The sequence below is a fragment of the Lissotriton vulgaris genome, chromosome 11 (assembly GCF_964263255.1).
Source record: "Lissotriton vulgaris chromosome 11, aLisVul1.2, whole genome shotgun sequence".
In the NCBI taxonomy this organism is placed as follows: domain Eukaryota; kingdom Metazoa; phylum Chordata; class Amphibia; order Caudata; family Salamandridae; genus Lissotriton; species Lissotriton vulgaris.
The window spans coordinates 316,448,326-316,468,237 of NC_141699.1; positions in this window are offsets into that span (position 1 = coordinate 316,448,326).

A 19,912-nucleotide genomic window follows, 5' to 3' on the forward strand; every position below is an offset into this window, starting at 1 on the left:
ACCATGTGGTAAAGATGAACATGAAAGATGAAAAATCTTTGGAAGAAAGAACATCAATTTAGAAAGAAAATAGTTTATCCAAAATTAAGATTAGACAGTCAACTAAAGGAAATATTTGTATGTCTAAAAGAAGAATTTCCAAACAAACCCGACATGTAGGAATAGGTATTCAAATTAATGTGAGGAACGTGGCAAATTTTAAAGGGAGAAGAATCTGCAATTCTATGAGTTTATTTTGTTTGTGGATAGGATGCTTATTTCCAGTTACCTGCTGATTGGGAGGGTATTTGCAATTTAGCTGTACTATTTCCTAAAATATAACATATGTATAGTATAGATGCACTAACAACGACTCAGGCACACAGACACAATAAAAATACAAGAAATTTAGTTCAATTAGTAGGAGATATATTTGATACAATCAATCCACCTGTCGGAGTCACAATAAATGTCAAAAAGAATAGGAAACAGTTAAATGTTGTCAACAAGCTGGCATCCAGTACATCTGAAGCTTTATTGGTAAGAACCATGGAATTTGTAGCAATTAGATCCATGGTTTTACAGGATCACTTAGCAAGTCTGTAAGATGCTCCAATTTACTTACAGTTGTTCATACATACATGATGACAGTAAGAAAATAGAAGAATTTGCAAAGATCATTTCAGACTTGAAACCAGAATTAGAAGTGTTGGAAATGCTTATCATCTGTACAACAGCAGGAGTAGATATTTTGAAAGCTATATTTATGGCAATGTCAATCATAGGGCTTTGTTTATTATTTGTATTTACTTCATTTAAAGGCTGTGGATATTACTCTCATTAGAGAAAGAGCAGAGAAAGATAGACACGTTTTGAAGGTAATTAGTATTAAAAAATCTCATGTCTGATGATTACAGAAAGTCATTAAAATTTTAAGTTTAAAACAACAAGGTTCAACTGACGATAAAGGTGCAGAACTCACATGTAAAATCAAGATAGTGTGATGGTTAAGATAACCATCAGATGGGGGATGTAAAGAAGCCAACTAATTAAGATACAAATCATTTCAAATAACAGCTTTGTGTTTAATGATGAATGCAAACATTTAAAGATGAAATTACACTTATTATGTGCAAACTGCACTATGTAGACATAGTTTTTAGCATAGGCTGCAGTAACATTTAAATGCAAATTTTCTTTTACCTAGAAGTGACATCAACAATGCTGAAATGTTCACAATGGAGTTTAGAGTCTTGACCTTAATGTGCCATGCCCAGAAATATTTGTTGTAACTGCAGAATGTTCAAGTTTAACAAATGTATTAGATTTTGCTAAGAAACATCTAAATGTGATAACCCAACTTCCTCTTATCTCCATTTTTCACATAATACTTGTATAGAATAGTTGTATATTTTGAAACTGTAATTATTTTTTGTGTTAATGAAATGCAATACTAAACTGTATTTGTGCAAGTTGATATTTCTCTTCCTTAGCACAGTTCATTGTTTACGCAATGAAACATTTAACATTAGAAGAGTAAACTGTGTTTGATGCCTATGGTAATGGAGGCTTCTGAATAGAAAAGCCACATACATGAGATGTCTGTAAAAAACTTTGTGATAAACTTTACAAGCTGCATGTTATATCATGGGAAAGGAAGAGCTAAACTCCCTCTAATACGAATGCTGCTGCCTGATTGGATCAAAAGAAGAGTGACCGGATTCACATTTTGAAAGACTATTTTTGCCTATTATATCAGTGTGTGCTACTAGTATAGAGAACTCTCAGCTCTCAACACTCACCCCAACTAGGTTCTCCCAGATACCCTTTCCACTTCCCTTGTCCTCGACTAAAAGCTGTGGTTACCACTGCTGCTGTTTTTCCTTTGCCTTAATATTTATGCTTGAACTTTACAGATTGCTACTGCAACTGTATGCTTCTTTGCTCTAATTATTGAGACTCTTCTGAGTTTCATGTGTGCATCTTTATGTGAGGTTTTGAATTTTGAGCTTTATGTTCTTTTTACTCACAGCTCGAAAAATAATTTAATTTTTACTAGACCTGCAGGTCTAGTAACCTAAAAAATGTATTTAACCTAACTGAAATGCACTTGACCTCTGTTTCTGGAAGCGGAGCAAATGTGGCAAGTTAACAAGATTTAAAGGCATTTTTATTGCTTATTCATTTTGTGAGCAATAAAGATGCCTTTGAATGTTGCTATCTTGTCACATTTCCTCTGCTTTCAGAGACAGAAGCCAAAAATCAGTTTGTCTTCCTACTCCCAGAAAGGATGAATAGGACCTAAAAATAGGTCATACTATGGATTTTTCGAACCCTGTTACTCTACTGTTTTGCTTTGAGTTCGTACTCTTCATGAGTTCTACTAAGACAATTCTGGTCCTGTTAGTTAGAATAGAGTTCTATTTCCTTTATGGAATGCGCTTCATGCGTGACTTGATGATTTTTTTCAAACCATACTTTTACGAGATTTCTATACACGTACTTGTCTTTATTGACTGATCTGACAAGAAATAAGCGAGTTGGAATCAGCCCAGGAATGGGGTGTAACCTTGTAAGTGATGGTAAGGAAACATTGAGCCATAGTTATGAAATGTTATCCAACTCCATGCTATCAAGAGTACCACTTTACATTACTAATGCAAGAATCTACTTGGACTTCCTAAATGCCAAAATGCCAGTGCCCTAGACACTTCAAACGAACGGGAGAATTCTTACCATTCTGACCCTGCTTCAGAGGTTGTTTCATCTTTACACAGTTGTTCAGAAAGCTGAACATTCCTTTTAACTGATCTTGTGTTTGTACGGAATCAGGGTAGGAAACAGTTAGTGCAAGAGAAGAAATCGAGGATAGGAAGGGAATCCTAGACTGCTAACTTCAGGATTGGGCCTTCAATTCTGGATTGACTATGCCAACACACATATTTAAACCTTGCATTCCTACAGCTAGGTTCCTGGCAAAAATCTTTTTATGGTTTCTCCACTTGCCGATTGCTTTGTCATTTAGCTGTCTGCTCTTACATTATATAACTTTGTTTCCCTTCAATATGCTTGTGTTTCAACCCATTGTTTATGTGTTGTCCTTGCTAGCTGCTGTACTATCAAGCCTCTCGTTAACCACTCTTTGCTGTATTGGGCTTCTAAACCAGTTTCCGATTAGTGTGAGGGCTAAACATAGCATCACCAGTCTTGCAGTTTGATAAGTTGCTCACATTGCCATTACATTTATGTGGCACTATTCTTTTTCTCTACTGCTAACCTTGTGCTTGCTCTTCCCTTCCTTTGCTATATCTGATTCCGAAGACTGTGCCAGAAGGCCTTATGACTAAACTGGTTTAAGCTGCATTCTAGCTTCTGTGTTCCTCTCACTTTCCCAAGTCCTTCTTACTTCTCTTTGATATTGCTAAGATATCTGCTTGTCAGAGAACAGATAGGCGGACTGGCACTTCAATGTATCCATCTCTTTTATTCCAGCTTAACATGCATACATTAGAAATTGTACTTTATTTTACATAGATCATGACACAGACACTACCATAGCTAGAATATTGCACCGATCCTGACATCATCTACAGCATTGTCATTTCCATACAAATAGACCATGGTAGATTAGAACAAAACAGCATTAGACTCCAGATATAGGGTTATCCAATTTTGCTGCAAGTATTTACTAGATGGTCAAAGGGGCTAAATATTCTGCTCAGGAATCTCTACAATGATGGCTTAGTTAAAGTTAGTGATTAATGCAATAATTATTTTCATCTGAACAAAATGATATCTTTAGAGTTATCCAGCTTTGACACTGGAAACATCAGTCATTGGTCAGGGAGGGAGGCTGCAGAAATGCAACTAATTGCAAGATAAATTCAGGGAAGCAAACATGTCACAAGCCATATCCAGCATATATAGGGCACTGAAATCGACCCTCCCCTACAATCAGTACACTGTATAACTAATCGGTTTGAAGAATTAGGCACAGAGCCGCAAAATCATCCCTCTGCACGGAATACAGAGAAAATACCTATTATCTATCTTTAAGACAGTATATCACCTCAGTACCATTGAAGAATTTACAGGGAGAAGCAGAAGGATGTTGGGGAGGATATGGGAAACATAAACAAATCTACACGTGTTGGGAATGTGAAGTTATACAGGGTTTTGTAGGTATGTAGTGGCTAAAAACAGAGAAAACTAATGTTGATTTAAGCTTGGACCCACAGTTGTTATTTTTTGGAGGTGTGGCTGGCTGAAAAGGAATTGTACCCGCTCAGTACAGTTACTGGTAATTTTAGCACACAAATGTTGTTAGCGGGCGTGGCTTGCCATGGAGAGCAATTGCCGCTTGATCGAGCAGCTCCATCAAACCACTTTGACTTTCCCCCTATAAATCTGGACAAATATCTGAAATTGGGGTGAGAGTGAGGTCATCGCGAGAATGGACCTGAGACAGAGGCAGGGCAGCAAGAGGCCTGCTAATGTTCGACATCCCCAGGCTCAAGCATCGGAGCCGGGGAACAGTGCGCTGAAAGCAGCGGGACAAACTGCCGGTAAGACCTGCCCAAAACACACTGCGCGACCCAGCGAAGATGCAAAGATGACCGCTGAGCCGCTGAGCCTGGTCCAGGCGAGGTCACCCCCCATGCGTCACCGCTGTTGCCGCTTCCTGTCTCCGGTTTTCTGCCTGTCTCGAGCGACCCAGCCGCCGCTGAGCCGCCCGCTTGCCACAGTCTTTTCCCGCCGCTGCAACCACCTCAAGTGTATCCTGCTCAACACCCGCTCCGTCCACAGACACGCCGTGGAACTCTGGAACCTCCTTGACACAACATCACCAGACATCGCCTTCTTCACGGAAACCAGGATGAACGCCTCCTCAGCCCCCAACATCGCCATCGCCATCCCAGACGGGTACAAGATCATCAGGAGGGACCGCATCAACCAGACCGGAGGAGGCATCGCCATCGTCCACAAGAACACCATTTGCATCTCGACCGACTCCAACGACACCTTCGCCACCGCGGAGCACCTCCACTTCCAAATACACACCGACCCAAAAGACGACCCTCAGAGGCACCCTCATCTACAGACCCCCGGGAACACGCACCCAATTCAGCGAAGACATCACAGACTTCATCAGCCCGCACGCCCTCCCCTCCGCCGACTACATCCTCCTAGGGGACCTCAACTTCCACCTGGAGAACAACAAGGACCGCAACACCGCCGCCCTGCTGGAAAACCTTGCCAACCTCGGACTCAAGCAACTGGTCAACACCCCCACCCACTACGCCAGCCACACGCTTGATCCTGTCTTCTCTTCCAGCAAGCACATCACCTTCAGCCACGCCACCAAACTCCACTGGACCGACCACAGTTGCGTCCACTTCAGCTTCAGAAGAACCACGACCCACCACCACCCGCAACAGGTTCCTCACAGGAGCTGGAGCAAGATCACTGCCGACCAGCTCACCACCTCCCTCAGCCAGAGCCCACTGGCCAGCACAACGGACCCCAACCAAGCAACCCGCAACTTCACACAGTGGCTGACCACCTGCACCGACGACCTCGCACCACTGAAGAACCCTCCCAGCAGACCCAGAAGCAAGAAGGCCTCCTGGTTCACCGGCGAACTCAAGGACACAAGAACTGCCGCACCCTCGAGAAAGCCTGGCTCCTCGACCAGACCACAGACAACATGACCGCCCTCAAACAAGCCACCCGCAAGCACCACCAGCTCATCCGCACCACCAAGAAGAAATCACTGAAGGAACGACTGGACAACAACGCCACGACAGCTAGGAACTCTTCAGCATCGTCAAGGAGTTCTCCAACCCCTGCACCGGCAACAACGACATCACTCCTTCACAAGATCTCTGCGACTCTCTCGCCTCGTTCTTCCACCCCAAGATCACCGACATCCTCGACAGCTTCGGCGCACCATCCACGCACCCAACTGTCAAACCAAGGCCCCCCACCGCCACCCTCCGCACCTGGACCACGGTGACCACTGAAGACACAGCCTTCACGATGAACGCCATCCACTCCGGATCTCCGACCGACCCCTGCCCCCACCACGTCTTCAACAAGGCCGACTCCACCATCGCACCCCAACTCCGGAACATCATCAACACCTCCTTCAACACCGCCACCTTCCCGGAGAGCTGGAAGCATGCCGAGCTCAGCGCCCTACTGAAGAAACCAACAGCGGACCCCACCGACCTCAAGAACTTCCGCCCCATCTCGCTTCTCCCTTTTCCTGCGAAAGTCATCAAGAAGATTGTCAACAGACAGCTGGCCGCCTTCCTCAAGACGAACGGATCCCTCGACCCCTCGCAATCCGGTTTCAGAGCCAACCACAGCACCGAGACCGCCCTGATCGCAGCCACCGACGACATCCGAGCCCAGCTCGACAACGGGGAAACAGCGGCACTCATCCTCCTGGACCTCTCCGCAGCGTTCGACGCGGTCTGCCACCGCACCCTAGTTCAACGCCTCAGCAACATCGGCATCCAAGAGAAGGCACTGGAGTGGATCATCTCGTTCCTCGACGGAAGAACACAGAGAGTTCGCCTCCCCCGTTTCGATCCGAGGCCACCAAAGTCATCTGCGGGGTACCACAAGTATCATCACTCAGCCCCACCCTCTTCAACGTCTACATGAGACCTCTTGCAGCCATCGCACGCCAACACAACCTCAACATCATCTCCTACGCCGACGACACCCAGCTGATCCTCTCCCTCACCAGGGACCCGACACCGCCAGAACCAGCCTACACGAAGGGATGAAAGACGTCACAGAGTGGATGAAGAACAGCCGCCTGAAACTGAACTCGGACAAGACGGAAGTCCTCATCCTGGGACCATCGCCGTCCGCCTGGGACGACTCCTGGTCGCCTCCCGCCCTGGGCAACGCTGCCAAACGAACAGACCACGCATGCAACCCGGGCTTCATCCTGGACTCTTCCCTCTCGATGACCAGACAAGTCAACGCCGTCTCCTCATCGTGCTTCAACACCTTACGCGTGCTCCGCAAGATCTTCCGATGGATCCCGACCGAAACCAGGAAGACGGTCACCCAGGCACTTATCACCAGCCGACTGGACTACGGAAACACCCTCTACGCCGGAACCACAGCCAAGCTACAGAGGAGACTCCAACGCATCCAGAATGCCTCCGCCCGACTCATCCTGAACATCCCCCGACGCAGCCACATCTTCGGCCACCTGAGGGACCTACACTGGCTCCCCATCAACAAGAGGATCACGTTCAGGCCCCTCACCCACGCACACAAGTCTCTCCACGACCTGGGCCCCAAGTACCTCAACAACCGACTGACCTTCCTCACGCCCACCCGCCAACTAGGATCTACCAGTCTCGCCCTCGCCGCCGTACCACGCATCCGAAGAGCCACCGCCGGAGGCAGATCCTTCTCCTACCTGGCGGCCAAGACATGGAACTCCCTCCCCATCCACCTTCGACTGACCCAGGACCATCTCGCCTTCAGGAGACAACTCAAGACCTTGCTGTTCGAGCAGTAGCGGACCCCCTCCCCCTAGCGCCTTGAGACCCTCCCGGGTGAGTAACGCGCTATATAAACGTTATGATTGATTGATTGAATCGCTGGCCGGAGTCACACAAGAATCAGAAGGAGAGAGAAAAGCAACACCGCAAAAAACCTGTAAGACAATGTGGGCTGACACTTGAGCCCCGAGAAATGCTGGAAGTGTCAGAGGAACAGGCGACCCATAATCATGAGAGCCAGGCCCATGCAGGAACTGTGGTAAGTGGAGGGCAAAGCAAGGACCCATGATCCTAGAAAATACAATAGGGTGAGAGAAAGTACACCAGCTACCATGACAGTGAGGAGGTGTGAGGGTGAGAGAGGCATCGGATGTAACCGCCAGTGAAAGCACAGCCACTTTGAAGAGGTCTCTGCCACGCAGTTACATAAAGGTTCGTCTGGATTGACTCAGTCACAGCTGGGAACAGAGTAAGTGCGGAAGGAGGACACATAGAACATAGGAACTCTACGCTGCAGTTCCATTTCGGGATTTGAACTCTGGATCTCATATTCCAGAATCATCGAGACAATTGGGAGAGGTAACAGCCATTAAAAAGGCCACAAAATGGACAGTGCAATGAAAGATCTATCAATACTTGGCAGTGCTGCATGTGGACAACCTAAACTGAAATGCACCAACTTAAGCTTTAGCCTCAGACAAAAGAACAAGGAACACAACAATAAACTAGCCCTGCCCACCGTGGTACCCCCACGTGCAATCACAACTGCAAATATGACATGGGGCCAGACAGAACTGGATAAATATGCTCTGCCCAAGGACCAAATGTCCGACCCAGAAGGAACAGAAGCAACTGGGTCACAAACGGTAACGTCCCAGACAGTGACCCCAAAACCCATGCAGCAAGATGTCATAGGGATAAAAACTGATCTGGCAGGGAAAATTGGTGCTGTTATCACACAGGTATCGCAGCTGAGAGTAGTCCTCCGCAACATGAAGGAATGAGTAACGGAGGTAGAAGGAATTACAGCAGAGCTGATTTCTTACACAAAGACCCTACAAAGGCAAGTCAGAGAGCTGACACAGATGGCGAGGGAGCTGGAAGACAAGTTGGAAGACCAAGAAGGGGGCTCCTACAAAAATAATATCCGGACAATCGGGGTACCGGAGAGGGAGGAAGGACAGTTATGGACCTATTTGTAGAGGACCTTATAACTTAATCACTACAGCCCAGAGGACTATCAACATGTTTGTGTGTGCAACCGAGGCCAAGCGCCCCGCCGCGGCCCATAATAGTGACACTATTTAATTACTGAGTTTTGGATGTAGTCCTCCAAATGGCTAGAGGCACCCCACCATGGAAATATAAAAGCACCCTTATCTCCTTTTACCTTGACATCACGTAGAAAGTGCAGCAAAAGTGACTTTACTGTTTGGAAATAAAACATTAAGTACTCAATGCTTTTTCTGGCAACCCTTATAGTGATAGCAGAGGGCAAGATGCCAGAAGAAGCACATGACTGTTTGGATGGCAGTAGAACGGTTGTCAGAAGGCCACACCAGCAATGGATGTAGCAGAAAGAAACTTGGACGTGGAGCCATTGTACGGACACAGGCAGGAAGTGTGACACACTTCATTGACACTGGAGTGGCAACTTTATGAGATACTCTACAGGGAGTGGGGCTCTGGAACTGTCTTTAGGTCAAAATGGACTGGAGCAGAAGAGATGCAACAATCTAAGGGCCCACTGGGCAAAGACCCTATATACAGATAATTTTTATGTCTTTCTATGGAAAGAGAACTGTAAAATTATGTTGCTGCACCTGCCTCAAAAAAGGTTGATATAGCACCTGCAAAATGTATGTGGAGGGTTAGTTCGGGGGAGGGCTGACAGACTCTTTGGCCCCAGGCCGACCCAAGTTGAGATTGTTATCATGAGGTGACAGGCACTCTTCACATTAGGTAGGTGAGTGGTTCTTAATCCATAGTGCAGGGCAGCAGGGAAGGGGGAGTGTTTACAGTGTTTGTGTGGTCACCAGAGAGAGGGCACTGTTTTCAGGTTTTACAAGTTGGTAACCTTGCTGAGAGCGGGAAGGGAACGTGACACACCAAAAGGACAGGAGGGGCAGGACAGATCCTCCCGCATATGCATTGCAGCATGGGTATGCCCCGAGTAACCAATCACACCCTTTTCAGACAAAAATCAGGACATAGATAAGCTACGGGCTTCCCCCCAAGTAAACACAAGAATACGGGTCTTGGCTTGGAATGTTAATGGCCTAGGACACAAAATAAAATACACAGTGATATTGCAATACCTTCGCAGACAGAACCCGGACTTAGTACTAATTCAGGAAACACACCTCAAATGTAACGCTTGCAAGGCACGCAACAGATTCAGATCAAAACTAGTAGCACATGCAGGATTTACATCGGGATCAAGAGGGGTTGAGATTCTGCTTCAAACTACTCTCCCCTTCAAGCCAGGGGAAATATGGCATGACCATATGGGTAGATATGTGGCTATAACAGGAAGGTGGGAGGGCAAAATCCTAAACATTTGCTCAGTGTACATACCACTGAGGCTACACTTGGACACATTGAAGGACCTGGGCGCTCTACTGGTGAACCTCCAGGAAGGAATAACAATTATGGGTGGGGCCATAGACCTAGTGATGGACAGAATAACAACCTCATATAGAGATAGGGGCCCCAACCCACTACGAAACTTTGCGTAGGCAATGGGGCTTGTTGAACTATGGAGAATACATAATCCAGAAGACCGGCAATATACATTTCACTCAACCTTACATGGGGGTACACAAGCTTAGACTACTGGATGATGCAAGGAATAACCACACATTGGTTTACTGGAGCAGAGCATAAGGCAAGGGGTATCTCTGATCATTCCCCAGTAGAAACACTGCTGCAAGGACTTAGAAGAAAAAACACCCTGCCCCTCAGAATAGACCCCTGGCTTTTACGAGACAAATAGATCTGGGAAAAAATAGGAGAGCGCATAGACCAATATCTTCAGGACAATGCAGGAATGATGGACTTGACCTACACACTGTGGAAGGCATATAGAGCAGTGATGAGGGGATATGCTCAAGCCATATTTGGAGGGAAAATGAAGGAGCAAAAAATCAAATGCAACACGCAAGTGAAAATCAGTCTACAACTGAAAAGCGACGACATGGGGAATAGCGAGGCAGTGGCACAGGCTAGGCAGCAGATCCGTATCAAATGAAAAGAGATGAAAGATATAGTTGAGGCGGCAGCCAAGATATATTGTAGAGCGACCCAGAGGCGACTATACAAAATACGTGAGAAGGCCAACAAGCTGTTGGCATGGCTGTAAAAGAGAGACAAGGAAAGGAACTGGGTATTAGAGGTACACACTCCACAACTGGAGATTAAAAAGACGGACGAGGAAATAGCCTCAGCATTTGCATACCAATATGAGGCCTTGTACAAATCCACATCTACTAGAACAAGGGAGGAATGTGCAGAACTACTTAGAGGTATTCCTGTCCCAAGCCTGTCTAATGAGGACAGGGAAGCAATGGATAAGGAACTCATGTCAGACGACATAGTAAGGGTTTTGGGAGATTTACAGCTTGGTAAAGCAGACAGTCCCAATGCATACTCATAGAATGTTATAAGGGAGTGGCTTTGATAGTGTCCCACACATACTAAATATGTACAATGAATCTCTCAGTTGAGGCTAGCTACCAATAGATCAGAGACAAGCTATAATAGTAGTATTACCAAACCCTGGGAAGCCACCAAAAAAAATGTGGCAATATCGTCCAATTTCTCCACTAAACGTGGAAGGTAATGTACTAGCAAAGATGCTGGCAAATAGGCTTGCTACTGTCATCACCCCAGCAAAACTCCCAGACCAATCTGGGTTCATGCCCCCATAGGAGCACCAGGCACCTGAGGGCCGATTTAGGGCTGCGGTTGGCTGTAGGCTTACCTCCCCAGCGCTATCTCTGTAAACGCTTTCTTGGGGGAATTCTGCCACTTAGCGCTCTAGTGCTCGGGCGATTCCAGGCCCTCGCGCTAAAAATTGCTTTGCTCATTTGGCGCTCTTCTTGACACACAAAGCTCCCCTGGCTGTTACTGGGAGTTAGGCTGCATCCACATATTGCACACATTTCGCTATTGATTTTAATAGAATATTACTGAAAATTACCAATTTATTTGCGTTCATTTTTTAACTTGCTATTGTAGTCTGTGCACTATTAGTACATCTGTACATTGTTTTCTGTGTGACTACCTGGTACCTGAGGGCCGATTTAGGGCTCCGGTTGGCTGTAGGCTTACCTCCCCAGCGCGATCTCTGTAAGCGCCATCTTGAGGGAATTCTGCCACTTAGCGCTCTAGTGCTCGGGCGATTCTAGGCCCACGCGCTTCATAAATGGCAGTTCATGTCCGTCTGCGCAGCCGGGGCGCGCCAGAGGCAAGCCCTTCTGGGCCCGTCCGGGCCAGGACGGACCTAGGGCCAGGGATGCTGTCCGTGTCAGGTCACCACGGGGATAAATACTCAAAGGAGGATCTTATTCTCCTCCGACCGGTTGACTCGCGATACTGCTCGCACAAAGTGAGATCAGATGACTTATTCATGCCGTGTGAATTCTGCCACAGTAGGGGCCAGGGCATTACAATAGGTGTTCACGCAGGGGTCCCGCTGGCTATGGCACTACTTAACTGCAGATCCCTGCCCAAACACTCTCTACAGATCCACCATGTAATCCAGGATAACAACTTGGACATTCTGTTTCTCACTGAAACGTGGTTATCTGTCAATTCTGATTTCGATATTGTTAACGCCCTTCCGGATGGCTATCTTATCCAATGCCTCCATAGATCTCAAGGGAAGGGGGGGGGGGGGGGTTAGCCATAATCTACAGGGATAAATTCACATGTAGGGCAGATAGGGGTCTCATTCTGGACGCCGAGAGTCTTCATTTTAGGATACAACTTTCCCCCAACAACTCGCTCCCAGGCATGCTTGTTTACCGCCCTCCGGGCGGAATAAAGCAATTTACTAGCTCCCTTCTCGACACCGTGTTGGCGTTGGCAGCCTCTTCTTCAAACTTCTTGCTGCTGGGAGACCTGAATCTCCATTTTGATAATCAAGATGATAAAGTGGCTTCAGACCTGAGATCTGAGCTCAGGGCGGGTAACCTCGTGTTGCACAACTCCGAGCCTACCCACGTAAAAGGCCATCTGTTGGATCCAGTCTTTTCTAACATCTCCCAACTTAGGTCTTTACCCCCTCTCCCCCTCCCTTGGTCAGACCATTTCCTGATCCCTTTCGGGCTTAACCACACCATAGAACCTAGACCTCCCCCCGCAATGCCCTCACGTACCCCTCAAAGGCTATGGTCTCAACTGTCAATGAAGGACCTAACCACAGCACTTGAACATTCGGTCCCCATACCTGAAGTCGATCCTCTGGAGGCCGATGTTAACCTCCATAGCTGGATATGCTCTGCCTTAGATGCTGTTCTGCCCATGAAAATGGTGAATAAAAAGAACGGTGGCCTTAAGTCCTCCTGGTACACGCCTGAACTGAGGATGATGAGGAAAAAGTGCAAAAAACTCGAGCGAGAATGGCGTAAGAACTGGGCATCTAACACCAGATCAGATTACCGCGAAGCTATGAGATCCTATAAGGCGGCTCGCAATCTGACTAAAGCTGCCTTCCTCGAGGAAAGAATAAAAACCTCTTCTAATTCCTCGAGGGAGACGTATTAGATTGTTAAGGAGCTGCTTAAAGTCCCCACTCCACCTGTATCACAAGATGGGAGCAAAGACAAATGTAACCAACTGGCCCATTACTTTGACACCAAGATTTGTAACATTCTAGCCAGTCTTCCCCAGAGTGCCCCCAGGCTGGATAAAGTTGAGCCAGACACCGCTCCAAACAGGGTAGTGTTGGACAGCTTCACATCTATCTCGAGGGAGGTTTTCTGTGCCGAGCTGTCCACCCTTAAGAGCGGCTCTCCCTTTGATCCCATGCCTATCCATGTCCTCAAGCGGTTTACTGACACCATTGCCCCCCCCCGCAACGGCCCTGTTAAATGCCTCTTTCAACCAGGGTGTAGTACCACCTAGCTGGAAGCAGGCGATGGTAAAGGCGCTATTAAAAAAACCAGGCCTCGATCCCGCTGACCTGTCAAACTTTTGTCCCATCTCTTTACTGCCGGGCCTCAGCAAGATCGCTGAGAAATGCGTCAACCGGCAGCTATCACTTTACCTTGAGTCCAATTACCTGCTGCGACGGTCTCAAACGGGCTTTCGTCCCGGGCAGGGAACTGACTCGGCCCTAATCACCATGATGGAGGAGGCCAGATGCATCTTAGATTCAGGAGGATCCGCGGCTGTGGTCCTCCTGGATCTAAGCGCTGCATTTGATACTGTGGACCATCATATACTGATTCAACGTATGGCCAAGATGGTAGTGAGGGACGTGGCTCTCAAGTGGCTCACCTCATATCTGAGCGGGCTGGACTGTCAGGTCTGCGAAGGCAACACTACATCTGAGCCTATCCCCCTTCAGTGTGGAGTCCCACACGGCTCATCTTTGAGCCCTACGCTTTTTAACGTTTACATAGCCCCACTGGTGGAGGTGGTTTCACCCTTCGGGGTGAAAATAGTGACCTACGCAGACGACACACAACTGGTCGTCTCGCTGTCTCTCTCAGAAAATCATGGTGAAAAGTTTGCCTCCTGTTTATCAGGCATTATGTCCTGGATGTCAGGCTCCCGACTAAAAGTTAATGGCACCAAGACGGAGCTGATGCTCCAGGGCAACTCGGTTACCTCTCTCCCAAAAACCATGTGGCCCCCCTGTCTGGGTGCCCCCCCTCCCCTAAGGATGCAATAAAAAGCCTGGGGGTCTGGTTCGAGCCGGAGCTGTCAATGGGAACACAGGCCAAAAGGGTTGAGGGGACCTGTTATGGCCTGCTCCGATCAGTGCGGAAAATTCTTCTGCTACTCCCGCCCAACTCCAGGAAACTTCTGGTGCAGGGGCTTATTCTATCTAGGCTAGATTATAGCAACGCCCTATTCCTGCCGGCCCCAGAGTCAACCCTCAATACGCTCCAAAGAGTCCAGATTGCGGCTGCCAGGCTGCTCACCGGATCGGCAAAAAAATCTTCTGCCAGGCTGCTCACCGGATCGGCAAAAAAAACTTCTGCCAAACCTGCCCTTAAGGCCCTTCACTGACTGCCGATCCGAGCAAGAGTGAAGTTCAAGTCCCTCTGCATTGTGTTCAGATCACTTCAGGGCGTCGGCCCCCCTATCCTGAGGGACTTGATCCGCCCTTACAAGTCGTTGCGCTCCCTTCGGTCCGACCATGGCAATCTGGTGACAATCCCGAGATCAAAGAGGGCACGGTCTGGTGGCCGCCGGTTTTCCGTTAATGCCTGTCAGCTGTGGAATGCCCTCCCAGTGGCGATTCGGAAGGAATCTAGTCTGGGGAAATTTCGGAAAGCCCTGAAAACCCACTTATTCCCTCTTGACGTCTGACTTTTTGGTGCACGCTGTTGGTAGCTTTGTGTTTCTTTTAGCGCTGGGACGCTCTAGGGCAGCCATGCACTCTACAAATCAATTTTCATTTCATTTTATTTCATGAGGTGAAGCATACTACTAAAATCAACACAAGTGATGAAGCTGTTCTATTGTCATTAGACGCATACATGGCATTCAATAATATAGAGAGGACGTACCTGCAGGCAGTGTTGGAAAGGTTTGGATTCGGACCCGCGTTTTGAGCTGGGTGCAACTCCTCTATGTGGATCCGCTAGCAAGGGTACGAGTGAATGGGGTGATCTCGAGGACAATAAAGCTACACAAAGGTACGAGGCAGGGATGCCCACTTTCACCCATGCTTTTTGCACTGGCCCTGGAGCCCCTGGCAGTCTGGGTCAGAATAGACCCATTAATCCGGGGAATATGTGGGGGTGGACATTTGGAAGAAAAAATATCCTCATGTGCCGACGACATATTGCTATATGCCACCAACCCTAGATCATCTCTAAGCCGAACCATCCATATATTCCACTTGCTTGGAAGTTATTTGGGATACAGAATAAATTAGAACAAATCCTTGCTATATGTGCTGACCGGTGCACCTCCGAGCTTGCTAAATAGCGCATGCTCCTTAGCAATAAAAGATACATTCAAGTACCTAGACATAACAATATCAAGAGGGGCTAATACATTCCTAGAAGATACCCTACTGCCCCAATTGTATAGGATATGTAGGGACATGCGACACTGGAGGAAGCTCCCATTGACTCTGATCAGACGTGCAGCCTTATTTAAGACGATGGCATTGCCAAGACTCTTACATGTTCTGCAGAATACCCTGTGAAAAATACCATCTAGCTTCTTTAAACAGATAGACACAGAACTAAGGGCCAGATGTAAGACCCTATTTTGCATGCACAAACGGGTTTGCGACAGATTTGCGCATGCAAAATGTAAAAGGGCTATGTACAATTCCTAAATAGTGAGTCGCAATTTATTTGTGAGTCACTATTTAGGAATTGCGAGTCGCTTTTAGGAAGAGGCGCTCCCTTCCTAACAGCAAACACAACCCCATGTATAAATGTTTTGTGCCCGCAATTGCGGTCGCAAAACATTTGCAAATTACCACTCTCTTCAGGAGTGTTAGGTAATGCAGTCACAATTTGAAAGTGGTCCCCAGGGGACCCCTTCCAATTCGTGACTGTCTCTAAAAATATTTTTAATGGCAGACAGTGGTCCCTAGGACCACTACCTGCCCTTAAAAGATTAAACAAGAATGTTTCATTTTAAAAAAAAAATGCATCCTGTTTTCTTTTAAGGAAAACGGGCTGCATTTAAAAAAAAAAACGCTTTATTTAAAAGAAGTACCAGACATAGTGGTCTGCAGAGACCAGCAGGCCACCATCCCTGGGAGGGCCTGTCATTCCCAATCGGCTCGCAAATTGCAAGTGGCTCGTTAATATTCACAAGCCTCGCAATTTGCGACACCATTGGGAATCGCAAACAGTGTTAAACACACTGTTGTATAACATGCCAAATAGCACCTCCAGTTCCGTTTCTACCATTAGGTAGGACTAGGCAGCTGCCTAGGGCGGCAAAAGGGGAGGGCGGCAAAAAACATGCGTGCATTAACATTTGTTAAATAAATATACCCCTTTTATGTGTACTGTACTAGGTAGAATAGAGCTACCGCTCAGAGAGACAGTGTTTAAAGTGAAATGTGAAGCTACCATCTGCAAAACGCATTTAGAGCATCTCGTCGTTTTTTTACCATAATTGTTTTGCTTTCATAATCCTGCCATATATATATATATGGAGATCTACACAGCGTTATCTGTAAAAATATGATAATAAAGAGCACGGACTCGCGTTTGGGAAGAAATCGTTCCAGCCCCAGGGCCCGCTAAAAGAGATACGATTTAGACTTCTTGTTGGAGAGATCTGGAACAAACCTTCATGAAAGGCAATACCGAGTGGGCCTGTGAACGAGGTATGTTCAGTTATGTTTGCAGTAACAGTTTGTATTGTGCTAAACACAGGCCTGTGCGACTTTGCATTTACATATCATATTATTCTAAGATTAATGCAACTTTTCAGTCTGCACAGTTTTTTTTAAAGATGTAGGGGCATATTATCAAGGGGGTTTATCTCCGCTTTTTTGGCTTTAAAAGCCAAGAAAGCGGAGATAAAATTATCTCCCTATTACCAAGCTGTCGCTAACACCAGTTAGCGACAGCTAGTAGGAGATAGCGACCATCTTGGGCCCCATTTTGCATGTCAGTGATATTTATCACTAATGAGATGCAAAGTGGGCGTGCCAAGATGTTAGAGACTGAAAACAGTCGCTAACATCGCTATCTCCTATTACCAACTTTTGGAGATATTCGCGCTAAGCGGGAATATCTCCAAAAGCTAACACCTGCCCTGAGCAGTTCTTAGCCATGTTATCCAATGGGAGGTGGATAACATGGCTAAGAGCATTTGCTCGATAATGCATGAATATCGCTGACTTTTCAGCGATATTCATGCATTTCGGCCGTTTTTTATCGCATTTGCGATAAACCTTGTTAATAGCAAGGTTTATCTGCGATAAAAATCGCCGATGTGCGGCGATAATGTTTGTCTCTAAACAAGTTAGAGACAAAAATCATCGCTAGTTGTTGGTAATATGCCCCGTATTTCTTTTACCAATTCCGACAGTACAGTACAAATAAAAACCACTACAATTGTAGCCATCATCCCAAACACGTAGTAGATCAGGAATATTCCCACTCCCAGGGACCAGTGATTACATAATAGTTAATTAGAAATTTACCATTAGTTTATCCTTCTTCTCAGAAATGCGCCTCACTCCCCATGATTGCCTATAAGCCCCTACCCCTCAGATTCTTAACTCTGCACAGTTATTTTAGCGAGTAAACACAGTCTCAAGATTAGACGTCACGTAAGAGTGCTTTTTCGGATATTGAGAGAGAAAAGTGGCACGAGAAGAGCTTGAAATACATAAGTGTTGTCGATCTGTGAACAGTAAGTTTGGATATGAATGAAGAAGGGTATTGCACTCGGGTATGCCTAATTTTTGAGATATTCCTACAATAGGTGTGCTCTGTCAGATTAGTGCCTGCTCACTAGTAAAACAATGTATATGGCCTAGTGTGTAAAACACTAGGACTCTGACATGCACTACAATCAGAATGCTTTTCCTTTTAACCGTTCTGGTTTATTTTTACTCAATATCATAAATCAAACACTTCCATCACATGCATGTGATATGCAGTAATACATTGCTTCAAACAATCATTATGAGATTCACATGAGTAATACTGATTATTGTCCAAAAACAACAGTGTATCATCAAATCATAACAAATGAATCAACAAAACCCAATGCATTTCGGGGCATAAAAAGCCCCTTCGTCAGGGGTCTGAAAGGAAAACAAAAAACAAGGAGTAAGTTTACTAAATGATTAAATCTAAACGTTCATTTTTGGTAATGAGTGTTTATCAGCTTACCTATTTTTTATGAACAAAACTCATGTTTTATGGGTTTAGTTAGGCTATATTTTCATGATCTGTGAAAGAAAAAATCACCGAGCGTCAAAAATGACTGCATATTTTGAGAACGGAAGGGAAAGGGGTCTTTTTATACTCTTTTTGTTACCTGTGATGGTAAGTGAATTATATCTGAAAGACACAAATCCGACAAAATCGTCTTAGTTGCTTTTTAGGTGAAATATTTGTCAGATGAGGAAACAAATAGTTATTCAAGCTCACCTGTGTTTTAGAAGAATTATATCGATAAAGCGGGGACCTGCAGTGAAACAAGCGGTTTTATGTAAATGAACTGCTTTTAGTAGATATCCTCTCTTTATTGGATTAGTAACAAACACACATTTACCTGCGAGCCTAGCAGTTTAAATGTCGGTCTCGCCGAAATGTCCGCTTTCCGCACTAGAAAGAAGGGGAGGGAGCGCCCGTTATTCAAAGTTGCTATGGGGTTACAAACAACCAAATGTTGTTAAAAAATAAAAATAAACCCGTTGTGCGCGGTTACCTTCTTTCGATGAGCGTGTTGCTCAAAACGGAGTTCTCGCCATAGCTGTGACCGCACGAGTGCCGTGTGTGTGTTTGTTTGGTAGTCCTACTTTTATTTTAACATCCGTCTTGCTAGAGGAACGGTCTTTTTTTCATTATGGGTGCTCGTTGCAAGAACTTTATTGAACTTTTTAACTAGGGCTACTTCATGACTAACCCGTTTTTCATTGCGGTTTAAATTATCGTATTATAAACTCACGTTTATTTGTTATTGGGCACGGGTGATATCAAATATCTCGGCAATAGCGACTTTGTTCAAAAACCATGACAATAAATTTACGTGCATGGTTAACGCACTGAATAGAATATTATACCTCCTCATGCATTGGTCTGGTTTCGCGAAATGATGCGTGGTGTTGCATCGAATTCTGCTTTTAATGTCCCTCTTCTATGTCGATAGAATAAAGTTGATTTAGTGTAAAAACTTTATCGACTAATTGTGCCTTGCATATATCTTAATTTACATAACAAAAAGGTATTTTAAGACAATTGAATCGGGTACTACATTATAATCAAAACGTAAGTTAACGTATTGCATGCGTAGTGGATCCTTCGTATGTGGTCTTGAGTTTATGAATATGCACTTTTTTGTTGATTATCACAAAAATACCTGAAGAAAATTATGCCAGTCATTTTGAGTTATGCTGTGATTTTGACTGTTGCAATTCAAACTTGATACTCAAAGATCACCATTATAAGTGGCTAAGAATACATCAATACATACTATATAGCAAAGCTGAGTATTTCATTGGAATTAAA